We start from the raw sequence: 17,350 nt of genomic DNA, 5'->3' as shown, positions 1-17,350 counted from the left end.
GTGCAGGCGGGGGGGCCGGGAGTTCCCATCCCGCTGGGTAAAGATGAGGTGCTGGGGCCGGGGTCCCTAACCGCGGCATGGAGGCGCGGGGGGGGGCCGGGAGTCCCTGTCCCGCCGAGCGAAGGCGGGGTTCGGGTTCCCTGTCCTGGAGGTAGGGGCGGAGGGCCAGGAGTCCCTACCCCGCTGAGAGAAGAGGGGGTGCTGGCGCTGGGGTCCCTAGCGGCGGCGTGGAGGTGGGGTTCGGGGTCCCTGCCCGCGACGTGGAGGCGGGGGACCGAGAATCCCTGACCCCGGAGGCGAAGGCGGGCGCCGGGGTCCCTAACCGCGACGTGGAGGTGGGGCCTGCCCTCTGGGCGCAGGGCGCAGTGGCGGCTGCGGGTTACGAGCGCTTCCGGCGCGTCAGCCGCTAAATATAAAGTGCTGAGCGCATCTTCTCCTTTAATCCCTCCCCTCCCCCAAACCTGCGGTAGCTTCACGTCCCTTAAAATAAATCCCAGCCCGCCACCAGCGCCTCAAAGCCCCGCCTGGCCTGGCCCGCCCGGCTCCAGCCGGGAGGCGTCCTGGGCGTCCAGGGTGTGAGGCCGAGAGGGGCCTCCGACTGCCCCGGCGCGGCACTTAGCTCCGTCAGCGACTGCGAGCGTGCACGTGTGCGCTTGCTTTTTGTCTCTCTCTCCCTCTTGACCCGGCCCATCAGATCCGGTACGGAAGAAACTTGGTGGATGGTGACCAGCATTTTATAAAAACGAAACAGGATAAAATGGAAAATACCAGAGCATCCCTCATACTGAGAGTATTGCTTTGTGTTTAGGTCACTAACGTGTGTGAATATTTACGTGGGTACTCGGTCAGGATGTAAAATGAGGCGCCTGGGTGGCTCAGTCGTTGAGCGTCTGCCTTCGGCTCAGGTCATGATCCCAGGGTCCTGGGATCGAGCCCCGCATCGGGCTCCCTGCTCAGCAGGGAGTCTGCTTCTCCCTCTCCCGCTCCCCCTGCGTGTGTTCCCTCTCTCGCTGTCTCTCTCTCTGTCAAATAAATAAATGAAATCTTTAAGAAAAAAAAAAAGATGTAAAATGTGTTTCTTACCGTGAGTGCCGAACAAAAGAATGAAAGCCACTGCAGAGAACATAACCCAGCACCCGGACCAGGCATCTGACTCCCCTCCTCTCACAGAGGAGGGCTGAGACCCCGCACAGGGCAGAGGAGCTGTGGACGGGACAGGCTCCTGCCAGCACCCAGCCACGTCTAGGACCAGAACAGTAATGGCTTTGAGAAAAGGGAGCAGCAAGGAAGCAGAAAACGCGGAAAGGTCTTCAGAATGCATCTGCCGAGACGTACCTGTACATTCTAGAATTGATTCTTGGCACATGGGAAAATTGCACTGGTGAGGAGAATGGGGGCAGCACAGCCATGGAATTAGTCTAGCCCCACGAGGGGAGATCTCTGGGGATGGGGGGTCCTGCTCCTAGAAGTGAGATGGGACTCTCCCTTAGCACAGCCTTTCCCAGGGGTGCACCTGTCCCGAGGAGCTGCCGCCCCAGGTCTCCTGATTGTCCCCCTTGTGCAGCCGAGGCGTCCTTCCCCCCACTTTCTGGGTCTGGAATATGACTTGCCCAACGTCACAGATTTTCTGCCTCCCAGATCCTGGTTTTGGAGCTACAAGCCTCTCTGTGTTGGAGGTGGGGATGCACTCTTTACTAACAGGAGTTGATTCTGTCTTGGGAAAAGAGCCGAAGCCTCAGGACCAGGGTGGGGTGCAGTTCCAGAGACCTCTCGGAGCTTGCCAGACACCTTGGTGTGCAGGTAGGTGGTTCCCTGAGGACAATAGCCATGGGGCAAATGCCCGGGCAGGGCAGAGACTAAAAATATACGGGGTGCACAGGTCCAGGAATGCTTTCTCTACCATTCATTCTGTGGTGTCTTGCCCAAAGTGGAGGGCACTTGCAAAAGATTTGAGAAGGGGAGCAGTTGTGGCGGGACCTAAACTTGACTAGCGAGGTTTCCACTGCAAATGTGAGCCACTTACTAATCACCTGCTGTGTGTATGGAGGAGAGTGAAGTGGTCCTTAATAAGGACACGTGTGACAATGTCCTGGGTTCCACTCCCGTCTGGCAGGTTCTGCTGCAGGAGAGGCACTTCACCACAGAATATCATTGTGCCTCTAATGTCCACCTGAGCAAGAATGAGCCTCACGACCCTTGGAATTGTAGGTTTTATTGCTTACCAGGAGCAGAACACAACAGGTGAGTTGATTCAAAGAAACATCAATAATAGCTGGTCCACAGAGCAAAAGTCAGGTCAGCAGGGCAGGACCTCACCCATCCCTTGCTGTCCTGGCACAAGAGAGAGCAGGTGCTCACCTCTTTGGGAGAGCCCTTGCCCATCTGCCGATAGCAGGAGTGGGAGGGAGCTGAGGGATTACAGGTGGGCTGGGTGGGGGAGTCAGGGCTGGCTTTGAAGGTGTTGCTTGCTTACTAGGAGGTCTTGTAGGTGGGGAGAGGGGCACAGGGAGGGTGTGTTCAAGGCTCACCTGTGGGAGTAAAGACAGGAAGGGGGGCCTCGTTGCTCTTGCATAGCTAGGAATACTCCCTGCGGCCTAACCCGATTTCTGCGAATCCTGTTGGAATCCATTTCCTCTGCCCAGGGCTCTGCATGGCTGTCTTCCCTGGAGACCCCGTGAGCAACAATAGGTGAAGCCCCTTGCTCCGCCTCTCCACTCACCTTCAAACCCTTTTCTGCTTGTATCCCCCGCCTCCCCCCAGCTGAGCGCTCTGGTGTGAGGGAGCCAGGGCTGGAGAAGAGAAATACAAGAAAGACACTGGGACCCAGACCCCAGTGAGCAGCTGCAGCTACCTTTCCTGTCCCACTAGACGGGGGATGAGCAGAGCTGATGGGAATCCCTGAGTGGAGCTGCCCCTCAAAAATGCTGGAGCCCAGCCGGTGCCTCCTGGCTGTGGTCTCTCTCAACATCTGCGACCTCGTCTTCCCAGCGTGAGCGTGGGTCCAGAACCTACCTGAGAGGCTGAGGAGTGAAGGCACAGGGAGGCATTCGTGCCCGTGGGCGCCTCCTTCCCCTGCCAGATGATGGGGCCGCTGACAGTGCAGCCCCCACCTGAAGAGCCTTTGCACAGCTGGCCTCGCTCGGGTTCCCGCACAGCGCCCAGCTGGAGGGGAGCTTGCCCTTGTTGTTTGTCCAGCTCAGCTTCCAGGGGCTGCGGGAGAGCCCAGGGCAGGGAATCTGCCCAGGCTGCCTACCGCCCCCCAGGACCTTGCCTCCAGGTGGTTCCCGAGGGAAGAAGGGAAAGCATGACCGAGTCACCGAGGCCACGGCTGAGGGTGAGGAAACGGGACGAGGAAACAGGGAAGGGGAATATAAGGGCCCCGTGCACTTGGCAGTTCTTTTTTTTTTTTTTTTTAAGATTTTATTTATTTATTTGACAGAGAGAGAGCGGGAGAGGGAACACAAGCAGGGGGAGTGGGAGAGGGAGAAGCAGGCTTCCCGCGGAGCAGGGAGCCCGATGCGGGGCTCGATTCCAGGACCCTGGGATCATGACCTGAGTCAAAGGCAGATGCTTAACGACTGACCCACCCAGGCACCCCGGCAGTACTTTTTATTTACCAATAAAAGATAGTTCTAAGGACCCAATGGTGGTGCGTGTGTCTGCTCCCCAGTGGATATGCACCAGAACGTTTTCACAGTGAAACCGGAAACCGCGAGGCCCACTGGCAGGAGATTGGATCTCTGATGGCAGTGTGTTCCCCGCTGGAAGATTCTGGGGCACCCAGCGTGAGGTGAGCCGACCTCGGTTGCACAGGCAGGGCGGAAAGAGAGAGAGAGAGACAGAGAACAAACACATGGCCCGATCCCCTACACATACAGTCACAGGTGGGCTGTTAGGGTGGCTGTCTCTTGGGGCCTCGTGGCTAGAAGGAGCCTGGGTGGCTTCTGGGCACTAGCCACCAGTGCTGGTTACACAGGTGCATTACCTTTGTGGACCTCCATGGAGCTGACCACTCAGGACCCAAGCGCGTTTGTGCACATGTCCGTTATGCTTGGAAAGAAAATAAATACTGAGAGCCTTATTCCAGGGCAATCCACCATGCTTTTACTAAGTGCCCACAACAGCCAGTGTTTACTGAGGTGCCCTGTGCCACTACCCGCCTGGCCATGCATTCTCCTCCCCTAACCCCAGCCCCAGTCCTGGGAGGTGTGATACTCTACCTGCAGAGCTGAGGCAACCAGCCTGAGGGAGGTGCTCAGCCAGGGCCACCCAGCCAGCGAGTAGCAGGGCTGGGATTCAGATAAGCATCTCGGGCTGCTGACCTGAACACCCTGCCCTGAAGCACTCAGCCCTGGGGGGGGGGGGGGGTGGGGGCAGGGACCCGAAGCGACCTTTGTGCTCAAGGAGCTCACCCTTCAAAGGTACCCCAGATACAGACCACCCTTGAGGCTGGAGCTGGGCATTTGGGAAAGTAGTTACTTCCTCAGGGCTCTATCCTCTCTTGACCTCGTGCAAAAGATGCAGGACACATCCGAGGGAGTTGCCATGGTAACGCACAGGCTTGCCCAGGAACGTCCTAGGATGCCAGCTCCAAGTCCACTCCAAGGCTGGGCACTTGTCTTTGTGCCGGCGGGGGAGAGCTGCAGCCCCAAGAATGAAGTCATGTAAACAGAAGTGGTGGCAGAGGCTCCCACAGCCTGAACTCCCCTAACAGTGCTCCACGGGCCAACCTGAGGGCCCCTCGTACGCCTACTAAGACATTCCCACAGCCCAGGAAAAGGCTCCAGTGTGCGGGTGAAAAGCATTCTGCCAGGCATGTGGGCATCCTTCTTTGTGTTAAGATCTGTGGTGGTAACACCATAAACTGTCTCTCCTGTTGCGGCCCTAGCCACCCTGAATGCAGAGCTCGGGTTCACGCACTGGGTGGCAAGAAATAACGTGCATGAGGAGCCTGTAGGGACCCAGGCGGACAAAGGGCAGCACGTTGGCTGGGCTGGGGAGAGAGCTGTCAGGAAGTCAGCTTCCCAGGACAGAGTACCAGCAGGTACCAGCAGCTAGACAGGGAGGTCGACGCCTGAAACATATCTCCCGTGGCTCATCTTGTTCCTCCAGCCAATCGCAGACATACGTGAATACATATTTGTCTTTCTCAAGCGCTGGGACACGAGAGCCACATTTGCCTTGGGACTCTTGCTGGGTTTGGGGGCAGAGTGTTTTCACAAATAGCATTCAGCACCCACTGCTGAAGCTCAGGGCGAGCACTCTGGAATCTGATCTCTCCACCCCAGGCTGGCCTGGAATTCATGCCTTATTCATTTATTTATTTGTTTAAAAATGCTATAGAGATATAACATACCAGATATTCGCCCATTTAAAATGTACGGTCTAGGGGTGTTTAGCAAACATACTGGAGGTGTGTAGCCATCACCATATAATTCGGGATCATTGCATCCCCACACACAAAACCTCTACCCGCTAGTAGTCACTCTACACCCTCCTCTCGCCTGAGACCCAGGCAGCTACTTCGGGTTTGCCTGTCCTAGAAATTTCACTTCAGTGAAATCCTACCCTACGTGACTGGCTTCTTTTACTGGGCATAACTTAGAGATGCTCCCAAGTCTTATCCACGTTGCGACGTTTGTCACTACTTCCTTCTTGCAGCTGAAAAACACTCCACCGCCCAAAGCCACGTACATCTTCACCAGCTGATGGACATTTGGTTTGTTTCTGCTTCTCGGTTACTATGACTAATGCTGCTGTGGACATTCGTGTACAAGTTCTTGCGTGGACATATGTTTTCCCTCCCGGGTATATACCTAGGAGTAGAATTGCTTGGTCATATGGTAATTCTATATTTAACATTGTGAGAAACTGCCAGACTGTTTTCCAGAATGGCTGCACCACTTTATATTCCCACCGCAATGTGTGAGGTGAACCGGGCCCAGCTTGATGTTATCTGGGGACAGGGTGTTCGTGTCCCAGCCGTGCCGTTGCTCCATCCGGGGATGAGCGTCATTTCCCCGCTAAAGCGAGTTCCTCGGCACCAAGCATCCACTCTCCACCAGTGGTTGCTCAAGGGGCAGACTTCTGTGTTCAGATGGGCAGAGCAGATAGAGGTTTCTCTGACAGTAGGCGTTGGGAGAGGACTGGCGACCCCCTGCTGGGAGAAGCCTCCCATCCCGGCCGGCATGCAGTGCAGGGGACACAGTACGCAGCCCAGAAACCCCGATCTTCTGCTCCGAGTCTTCAAGCCTGTTGTTACCACCCCTGCCCTGATACTCGCAGACCACACATTCTAGTGTCTGAGTACAAAACTAAGGCCCGTACGGCCAATAACTTGAAATGGGCCCTTGAAAGAGAACCGTGACAGCGGAGATTCATCGTCGAGTGTGCGCTGGGTCTGCTGCGCTAGGCCATCTGATGGTCGCAGCGACACTCTAGGCCAGTCTTACAGACCGGAGACGAGGACAAGGGCAGTCGAGGAGGTTGCCCACCATCCCAGCAGAGCCAGAGTGCAGACCTGGGCTCGGGAAGCCACGGTCCCCGCTGTGCTGTTATGCGTGCACCCCAAATATTTGCTGAGTGAATAAACGAGCCCTCCCAGTGGCCCTGCCTGTCGTCACACAAAGTCCAAGCCAAAGGGTCCCAGCTGGTTTCTCCAGGAAGCAGGGGCTGAGACAGGGATGGTGCGGATTATTGGGGGTAGTTCCTGTGGCAGAAGGTGGGAGAAGTCAGGCTGGGCTGGGGCTGTCGGCTACTATGCCGACCTGGCCGAGTCTCTGCCCACCCAATGGGAGCAGCCGAGGAAAGAGTGTCCACTGGGGGAGCCCCCCACGGGACAGAAAGGGCCAGGCCCTGGTGCCCCTGTCTCCCACCATCTCAGCTGCTCTCAGCAAAGTCTGAGTCAGAGCCTCAGCCACAGGTGGTCAGCTCAGCCTCCCTCCCTCACAGTTGGGCTCTGTGGCCACAGTCCTCTCCTCGTGCTGCAGGTTGTCTCCCCTGCACGTGGGGGCTCCTCCAGGGGTGCCCCAGCCGCTCTTCCTGGGGGGTGATCTCCAACGGGGGGGCAGGCACACCAGCCCCGTCATTGCAGCTGCTCCCGGGGCTCAGCTGGGGCTCATCCCTTCCTTCTTCTGCTCTGCAGCCTGCCTGTCCAGCCACACCCCACCTCTGCTGTCACCTCTGCAGGTCTTGGGGGCCTACCTGGGGTGTGACCCCATCCTCATTCCCGAGGGCCTGAGCCCCTGCTTACCTGCCTCCTCAGGCTGGGATAGCGGCGCTGTCCACGCACGTAATAGTCACGCAGGGGGCACCATGGTGCCAGGGGGGCCCTGAATTCCACACGTGTCTCCCCCGCTTCCAGACCCCGGCCACTGGAAGTACCAGCGGCCCTACCTGCTCCTGCGGACTTAGCCGTGACTCCCCCTGCTGTCTGCTCCTCTCTGGGATCGGGGGACTCAGGATGCCAGGGAGGACTTTCACTTGCTGTTCCTACTGCCTGGATGCTGTTCTCTGGGCCTCTTACAGCCCAGCCCTCCCTTCTTCTCTGTTCCGATGTCATCCAATCAGATAGGCCGTCGGCAACCACCAGCCACCCTGTGAAAATGGCAGAGCAGCCCCCCACATATCCTGCACCCCTCCCTAATCTACCCACCCCCCACCGCATCTCTAACCTGCATGCCCTTGGCTTAGCCCCCAAGAATGCCAGCCCTGTGAGGGAAGCCTGGGTCCCCAGCACCTACAGCAGGTGCAAACACCTCGTCCAGGTGTGCTGGGCAAACTTCTGCCAGGGACCCTCCTCAGGGTCACCTCCCCAGTGGGTGGAGAGGACAGGCGAGGGCCCCAGTCCTGCCCACCGCTGTCCTAACTCTCCAGGCCCGGGGCTTGCACACTCCCTGGTGTGGAGAGCTGTGTCCGCGTGGGCAGGGTGTGGACAGCATGTTTCCTGGGTGGGAGGGCAGGTATTGCCCTGGACTGTTCTTCAAAAATTAAAAGTAAGTTTTTATTTTACAGATAAATATATAGAAACTCGGGAAAATTAAGTGACTTGTCAAGAACACTTGGCTTTAAATGCCCTAGGCCATGCTGGGTCTGGAGCTGTCAGACCCCCCCGTTTTTAAGGAGAGCTAGAAATCTGGCTTTTATGAGGGGCGCCTGGGTGGCTCAGTTGGTTAAGCGACTGCCTTCGGCTCAGGTCATGATCCTGGAGTCCCGGGATCGAGTCCTGCATCGGGCTCCTTGCTCGGCAGGGAGTCTGCTTCTCCCTCTGACCCTCCCCCCTCCCCTGCCCTCTCTATCTCATTCTCTCTCTCAAATAAATAAATAAAATCTTAAAAAAAAAAGAAATCTGGCTTTTATGAGAAATCTGATTTTATTTGTCAGCAACTCATGCAATTGTAAGATCTCCTTCCAGGGGCGCCTGGGTGGCTCATTTGGCCAAGCATCTGTCTTCGGCTCAGGTCATGATCCTAGGGTCCTGGGATCAAGTCCCACACTGGGCTCCCTGCTCAGTGGGGAGCCTGCTTCAAATCCAGGAGGCCAGGCGGCTCAGAGGGTAGGGCATGGAGTGGGGTTGAGGGCAGGAAGAACAGTTACAAGGAGCAGCTAGACCCCAGACCCCCGCCGCTCGGGCTGGAAGAAGACTGGAGGCCCCAGGTTTGCTCTTGGGGGTCAGGGCCAGGAGGCTCTGGGCTCGGGGTCCCAGGCACAGCCATGTGTACCAGCCAGGGAGGAACAGGGAGATGGAGGCACAGGCACATCTTGAGAGGCGACCTTGGCTTGGACTCTGCTAATTCCCAGATTGCTGGCGGCCAGGCTCGTCTGCCACACGGGAGACCTGAGGATTCTGTAGGACTGGCCTAGCCTCCTAAGACCTCTGGCCAAGTGCCTGGACCCTTCGGCTTTCCCCTTAGTGGGCTGCCCTCACCCATCCAAGCACGCTGCTCACATCAGCACTGTGTGCCTCTCATGAAGGTACCTCCAGGATCACCAACCCCTCGAGGTAAGGGTATCTAACACGAAAGGTAGATTCCATACCTGCCAAAATAAAGGAGCCCAGAGGAAACAAACAAGAAGAGCAAAAGATAATGCAAAAGAGAAAAAAAATCTCTCACAGAGATAATAAGTGAAAATACCACACCTTTCACCTAAGAACAAGAAGCTATAAAAAAGGGACAGGCAGAGACTAAGAAAGAGCGCGCTCTCTCTCTCTTTTTTTTTAATTAAAAAAATAGCAAGAGTGAAAATGTAGTCAAAGATAAATGTGCCGTGGGGCACCTGGGTAGTGCAGTCGGTTAAGTGTCTGACTCTTGGTTTTGGCTCAGGTTGTGATCTTGGGGTTGTGGGATGGAACCCCACGTTGGGCTCCACACTCGGCAGGGAGTCTGCTTGAGATTCTCTCTCCCTCTCCTCTGCTCCCTCTGCTCCTGCTCTCCCTCTCTCTCAAATGAATGAATAAATCTTAAAAAAAAGAGATAAATATCCCATAAATTAGAAAGAAACGAAATACAAGAGGAAACATAAAATTAGACCACCGGCTTAGGCACAGTCTAACCTGCAGTTAGCGAGTTAGGAAAACATGGAACGGAGAGCGCCATCAAGCAAACCATCTGCCAGAAAATGTTCTAAAACAGGAGGATGTGAGGCTCCAGGCTGAGGGAGTGAAAACCCACCCCAGGCACAGAGTTATGAAATTTCCAGAACCAGGGGATAGAAAACTGACTCTTTAAGCTTCCAGAGAGCAGCCGGGATCCTGGGTGAGGAGTCAGGGATCTGAGGAGCTCTGGGTCTGGTGGCCGCCACACGAGGACGCAGGCCACAGCAGCATGGCCTTCCACGTCCTGGGGAAGCTGCTCTTTGTCCCAGAAGCTCTATGCGGTGAATCTCGTAAGAGCGCTGCCTAAGGCTGTGTGCAGGTGAGGAGGGTCCTGAGCACCTTTCTCAGGAAGCTGCCGGAGGATGCGCAAAGAGCGGGCAGGGCACCCAGGGAGGGATGTGCTGCTGAGAGAGGTGTGCAGGGATGCAGGGAAGCCAAGCATGTGGAAATTTCACTGCCACCCAGGAGAGCTGGGGGATGGGACCCCCCAGGCCTTGGAGCACAGGGACACACACCGCCGGGTGGCTAGTGGAGGAAGTGGGGGCTGGAGGGCCCTGGACAGGGGCAGGCCCCCCCCCCCACATTTGTGTGCAAGCTCAATAAGTCAACATTAGGAAGTTGCCATAGGCAGGCCAGAGACGGGGGTCCTGTGGGGGCGGGAAGAAGCAGCAGGGGTGTCCTCAAGCTCCACTTTGCTACAAATTCTACGTCCTTTCAGGGAGAATTGGGAGGATGGTCTCCCGCCCTCATCCCGCGCCCCCCCCCCCCCCCCCCCATGCAGGAGAGCACTCGGTGTGTCTGAGGGAGGGCAGTGCTGACGGGGCACCCAGGGGCGGGCAGGCTGTGCTGTCCAGACACGACAGGTGGCTGTCACAGCCAACAGCACTGGACCCTCAGACCACCAAGTCATCGAACCGTTCGTTGACTGCTTGATCGAGGAATCCCCCAGTCACTGATGCACTTATGCCACGGACATCCACGGAACGCCTTCCACAAGTGAGACCCTTGCTAGGGGCTGGGGCTGGGCGCGGAGCCAGGATGGAAACTGCACACCCACAGGCTGGCTGGTGTTTTGCTTGGGCTTCACCTCGGGGGGTGGCGGGGCGGGACTTGTGGGCTGACCACTGGGGTGGCACAGGCGGGAACCTAGACCAGGCCACCAGCTGCGGTCAGGTGCACGCCTAGCAGTGTCCTTGTGGATGGGATGTTCTCACCCTCCCAACAGGAGGACAGAGGGTTGAGGGCCTGCTGGTCTCCCAGTAGGCCTGGGGGACCCCCAGCGCCGCACACCGAGGGGCTGTGTGCCCTGAGGCACCTTGCCCTGGGCCGTGCCGCTGATGACACTTGCACAGCCGTCCCACGAAGGCTCCTCTTCTCTTTTCGAGGGTCCCTCCCGCTCTGTGGATCCGGTCGGGCCGGCCCTCCTTCCCCAGGCCCTGGTCCTTGCATGTCCCGAGAAGGACACAAGCTGAGAAACCCGAACCTCAGGGCCGGCCTGAGGCTGGGTGGCAGCAGGGGCCAGAGGAAGGACCAAAGCCATTCTGGGTGACGACTACCTGCCATGACACTGTGTCTGCACCACTAGCCAGTGGGACAACGAGGAGACCGGCCTAGCACAGGTGATACCCAGTGCCCAGCCGCCTGCCTTTGCAGGAGCAGAGCCCCCTGCTGGGCACTCACCTTGCCTAGTCTAACTAGGCCTGTTCCCCGGACACTGCCTCCAGGATGCCCTCCTGGCTCCCTTTCCTAGGCAGCACATGTTTCACCCTGCTGACTGTCCTTGTGCCACTTTGGCACTGGCTCCCTGACTCATGGCCTTCCTCATTTCCTGTCACCCTTCCCTGCCGGCACATGTCCCCAGAGCCTAGCACAGGCTTGGCCCACAGTGGCGTCCAGGAGGCATGTGCCAAGGAATCAAGGACTGCAATCCCCTCCCCATGTTGTGGAAGGAGATGCCTGCGTGTGGAACCTCTGCCCGGAAGTCTGTCCCTGGACCCATTTCTCTCTCCCCCCCATATCGGCCTGGGAAGCCCCTGGTGGTCCCTGCCTCAGGCCCCCAGGTGCAGGCTGGCCAGCTTAGGGGGAGGGAGGGCGAGCGGAGGAGGTGCTGGTATCTGCCAGGGAGAGCCAGGGAGGGATGTGCACGCCTGTGTGTGAATGTGCACAGTTGTCGGTATTCCCAAGAGAAACCTGTGTTTCTGTCACCACGGTCCAGTGTGGAATGTTCTGAGAGGCTTCCTTCACAGCAGCCCCAGCACCTGCAGAGTGGATACACGGGTGGCGCACATTCGGCCCACGGAACCCGCAGCAGCGGGCTAGAAGCAGGTGCAGGCTGGCCGAGGCATCCGGGCCTCACCCACTGTTCAGGGAAGGGGTCCCGACACAAAGACAAGTCTGGGCCTCTGTAAGCTGGACCCAGCGTCGCCATCCGACCCCCAAGTCCCTCTCTGAGGGGTGTGCCCAAGAGAGAGGACACCCTGTGTCCACACCAGACCTGGCACATGAATGTGCCCGACAGCACTGTTGCTGAAGGGAAACATCCCGACGTCCGTGCGCGGGTGAACGGGCTCCCCGACTCTGGCCCGGCCACCCCGCGCTTATCACTCGGTCTCAGCAAGGGGTGAAGCAGGGGCGCTTGCTACCACATGGCTGAGCCTCGGAAACATGACGTGGAGTGAGAGACGCCTGACACAGGAGGACACATATCGTATGAGCCCATTATGGGAAAATCCAGAGACAGAAAATGGCCTCATGGTTGCCAGAGACTGGAGAGAGAGAGGGGTAAGGACTGGCTGTTCCAGTATCTTCTTTTGGGGTGACGGAATGTTCTGGAACTAGACAGAGGGGACGGCTGCACAACAGTGCAAATATACTCAATGCCCCTAGGGCGCACACTTTAACATGGTTACAGTGCTAAATTTTATGTTATGCACATTTTATCGCAATACAAAAACTAACCCCCCACAAAAATAAAACACTGGGGAAAACGGGAGAGAAGGAGAATTCTGTGTAGTTCCACTGACATAAAGTCCCAAGCTCGGCGACAGGAACCACGGTATTGGAAGTCAGGCGTGGTCACCCTTGGGGGAGTGACCCAGAGGGACTCAAGGGGGTCCTGGGGATGCAGGGCATGTTCTGCTTTTCCATCTGGTGTGGGTGACGTGGGTGCGTTCAGTTTGAGAAAATTCACTGAGTTGTGCACTTTTCAATGTGTGCGTTTTACTTCAAGAGGAAGTTAAAAGATGAAAAACCATGCAATGCTTCTTTTTTTTTAATTATAAAAGAAAAATGCGTTCGTTGAAGAAAAATTGGACATTGGCAGAAAAAGCATTAAGAGAAAGGAAACCGCCATCGGAGCTGAGCCTTAGGGCCTCCTGTTGCCTTTCTTGGCCTCTTCATCTCCAGTGTTCTCCTGGAGAGCCTGGGCCCCGGACAGTGGCCAGCACTGAGGCCTGAAGCAGGGGAAAGGCCACACTGCATAGTTTCTGGATGAGAAAGTCACCTTGGTCCTGGCGATCCCTGAGTTCAGAGCTTGAGGCGGGCATTCCCTCATGGTCTCCGGGTCCTCTGTTTTATGTCTCAAGCATGTGCTTTTGTTCTTTCTCACACAAATCAGTTTCACTCCAGAGGGTCAGTGGGGCATTGGGTTCATAATGAGAACACTTAACCTCTGTCCACTGCAGAGCTGGGCTGTCTGCCTGCTGTATGAGCTCTAAAAACAGCATGTGGGTTTCCCAGGGCAGGATGTTAATTTTGCTGTTTCTGAGTTGTATAACCCACTTGGATAGAATGGGAATGTCAACGTGCATCTTGGCGTGAATTTCGGGAAAGTTTTTTTTTTTTTTTTTAAAGATTTTATTTATTTATCCGAGAGAGAGTGAGAGAGAGCATGAGAGGCAGGAGGGTCAGAGGGAGAAGCAGACTCCCTGCTGAGCAGGGAGCCCGATGCGGGACTCGATCCCGGGACTCCAGGACCATGACCCGAGCCGAAGGCAGTCGCCCAACCAACTGAGCCACCCAGGCGCCCCTCGGGAAAGTTTTTAATGTGTGAGAAGGCAAGACTTCCTCCCGTAAGGAAGAGATTCACCGGCTTGCCCATGACTTCCAACGTCATACTTCGGACACATGCTACTCATTTAGCTTCCCAAGAGAAGAGCAAATGGCTCGTTCCAATCATTCCCCAATTTTAGGAATCCTGAGGGAAAAGATTGTGAGTGTGGGCATCTTTCTGTTAGAGCAGCAAGTCTCAACCTCAGTGGACAGGAGATTCATCGCAATGAGCTTTTTAGGATGCAGGCAACTGGGTCCCTCTAAATCCTGTGGACAGAACTCCCAGAGAGGTGGGGTGCACCCGAGTGTGCTCACCTGTGCAGGTGCATGCCCCATGTGAGTCTGCGTGTGTGTTTTTGTTTTACTTTTTAAATGCTAAATGTCTCATGCATATACAAGTGTATATATCACAGCACATCTTTTAACTAATAATAAGGAAGTGAGGGCCCGTGTGCCCAGCATCCAACATAAGAAGTAGAGTTTAACCAGCACCTCTGAGCCCCAGAAACCTGCTTTAATGGTGTCCTTACAAGGAGAGATGCTCACTTAGTCCCCTTCCACCCTGCCTTGCTTGGTGCCTGCCCCTGAGTCAGGGTGTCTTTAGCTTTAGTTCCCCAGGGGTGCGGGTAGTGTTGCCTGGCTGTGTGGGACAGGGGTTTCAACCCAGGGTCCACCTGCACCGGATACTTTCAAGCAGGGCTCAGTTTGCAGCCCCAGGTGTCTTCCTGGTCTATACACCAAGGACATTGGCAATTAACTATAGATCCCTGACTTCTAGGACCTCACAGTTTAGTTGAAGTGGTAAAACCCACAGGTAGAAAATAATGTAAGAATGCTGACAAGACCACTTCTGGGTTTATACCCAAAATAACTGAGAACAGGGTCTCAAGGAGACATTTGCCCATGTTCACAGCAGCCAAGAGGTGGACGTACCCTAGACATCCTCTGATGGATGAGTGCATAAATAGAATGGGGTCTATCCGTACACTGGGGTATATTCAGCCTTGAAAAGGAAGGACATTCTGACTCCTGCCACAACATGGACGAACCTTGAGGACATTATGCTCAGTAAGATAAGCCCGTCACAAAAAGGACAAATACTAGATGATTCCACTTCTATGAGAGACCGTAGAGGAGTCAAAATCAGGAGGACAGAAAGCAGAGCGGTAGTTACCAGGGACTGGGGGGAGGGAAATGGGGAGCCGTCTAAGTAGAGTTTCAGTTTGAAAAGGTGGAAAAGTTCTGGAGATCTGTTGCGCAACAATGCAAATAATTCTTAACAGTACTGAACTGTACCCTTAAAAATGGTTAAGATGGTACATTTTATGGTTTGTTTTGTTTTTAACCAAAACCAGAGGAAGAAAAAAAAAAAAAGGATGTTGATGAGAGCAGCTTGCTGCACCGGCGGGAGCCCTGGCTGGGAACTCAGGACACCTGGATTTGGGTCCACACTCGCCCATTTCCTGGGGTCCTTAGCCAAGTCACTTGCCATCTCTGGGCTCAGGTGTCCTTCTCTTACAGGGTGAGGGGTTTGTTTTAGGCTTCCCAGCTCAGAAAGCTGAGTATGCACAGATGACTCTGACGCATTCCCTCATTGACTTTCACTCAAGTGTGACATTTACAAAAAAACTACACACATCAACACATTCTCTCAACAAACACACCCATTTAATGCTGTTGTGTGAATAGACTGCCATTTCTTTATCCATTTTACCGTTGTTGTTTGAAGTTTGGGTTGTTTCCAGCCTGGGGGGACCATGAGCCCTGCTGTCCCCTGGTGCACACAGACCCGTCCTGTAGGGCATGTGTCGGGGAGACCTGCGGGGCCAGGCCGGGCTGGGTCGGCATGCGGCTCTGTAGAAATTGCCCAGCAGCTTTGCATCAGCAGATGTCCCTCTTCCTCGCCAACTAGGTAGTGTCAGCCCTTTTGAGTTTGGTCTTTCGAGGGAGGGGGGCGTCCGTAGTGGGCCTAATTTGCATTTCCTGGTGACAGAGGAGGCCGAGCACCTCGCCCACCCCAGTCCTTCTCCGCATCTACGAGGGGTGTCGCGCCTCTCTCGTCTTCCGTATTGTTCGTATCTTCTCCCATGCGGTGGGCTACCTTCCGTTCTCCTAAAGGCGTCTTTTGATGAGAAGTTCTTAATGCGGTCCAATTTATCAGTTTTTTACTCTATAGGGTTTAGGGCTTTTTGCGTATATTTAAAAAAAAACCAACTTACTCCAAGATGATAAACATGTTTCCTTCCAAAAGCTTATTATTTTACCTTTTACATTTAGATCTTCAGTTAGCTGGATTTGATTTTTCTGTATGGTGTGAGGTTTGGGTCAAAATTTGTTTTTCATCCTTCTGGGCAGCCAATTGACCAAGTGCCAATTACTGAAAAAAACAAACCATCTTTTTCTCACCATGTCATTGTCCACTTTGTCGTTAAGTAGGCTGACGGTATGCGTGAGTTTTTTTCCTGGACTATCTATTCTATTCAGTTGGTCTACTTACCCATAGTACCAATATCCCACTGTCTTGATTACTACAGTGGTTGGATAGGCGCTAGCGTAAATCCTCCAGCTTTGATCTACTTCAAGATTACCTTGGCTACGTTTGAACTTTTGCATTTCTGTATGAATTTTAGGATTAACGCATCAATTTCTAATACGAGCGTTATAAACGAAAACTCCCTCTATGCATTGCTTTGGTTTGCAGCCCACACATTTTGATATGTTGTATTTTCAGTAACATTCAGTCCAAAATATTTTCAAATTTCCCTTGTGATTTTTTTTTTTTTTTGACCCAGAGGTTAGTGAGATATTTCCAAATATTCGGGGTTTCCATAGCTATCTTGCTGTTATTGGTTTTAATTCTGTTGTAATCAGAGGACATATTCTGTATGACTTCAGTCCTTTTAAATGTATTGAGACTTGTTTGATAGCCCAGCGTTTGCTTTATCTTGCTGAACATACTGTATACAATAAAAAAAGGATGCGTTGGGTGTGTTTGGTAAAAACTAGGTCAAGACAGTTCATGGTGTTCAGGTCATTTGTGTCTTTACTGAGTTTTTTGGTTCATCTGTTCTATGCAGTGCTGAGAGATCAATGTTAAAATCTCCAACAGTGATTGTTGAATCATCTATTTCTCTGTTTAATTCTGTCAATTTTTGCTTCATGTACTCTGAAGCTGTCACAAGGTACATACCGATTTATGACTTTTGTCTTTTCAATGAATTACCCATTTTTCACTGTGCAGCCCCCCTCTTTCTCCCTGACAGCACTCTGTGGAAGTCTGTTTCATGTGGTGTTAACACAGTTCCTCCTTGGTAGGCTTACCGTTGGCATGATATGTATATACATATTTATCTATCTATATAGATATGTATGTGTACATATATATTTAAGATTTTATTTATTTATTTGACAGAGAGAGATCACAAGTAGGCAGAAAGGCTGGCAGAGGGAGAGGGAGAAGCAGACTCCCCGCTGAGCAAGGAGCCCGATGCGGGACTCGATTCCAGGACCCCGGGATCATGACCTAAGCCAAAGGCAGACGCTCAGCCTACTGAGCCACACAGGCGCCCCTGGCATGATATATTTTTTAAAAAAGCGCCTCCTTGAAAATAGCATATGGCAGAGTCTTGCTTTTATATCTTTTTTAATTGAGGTGCTTAATGCTTAACACTTAATACAATGATTGATTTAGTGGGATTTGGATCT

The sequence above is a fragment of the Zalophus californianus genome, chromosome 8, assembly GCF_009762305.2.
Source record: "Zalophus californianus isolate mZalCal1 chromosome 8, mZalCal1.pri.v2, whole genome shotgun sequence".
Taxonomy (NCBI): Eukaryota; Metazoa; Chordata; class Mammalia; order Carnivora; family Otariidae; genus Zalophus; species Zalophus californianus.
Note: the sequence above shows the minus strand (reverse complement) of the source record.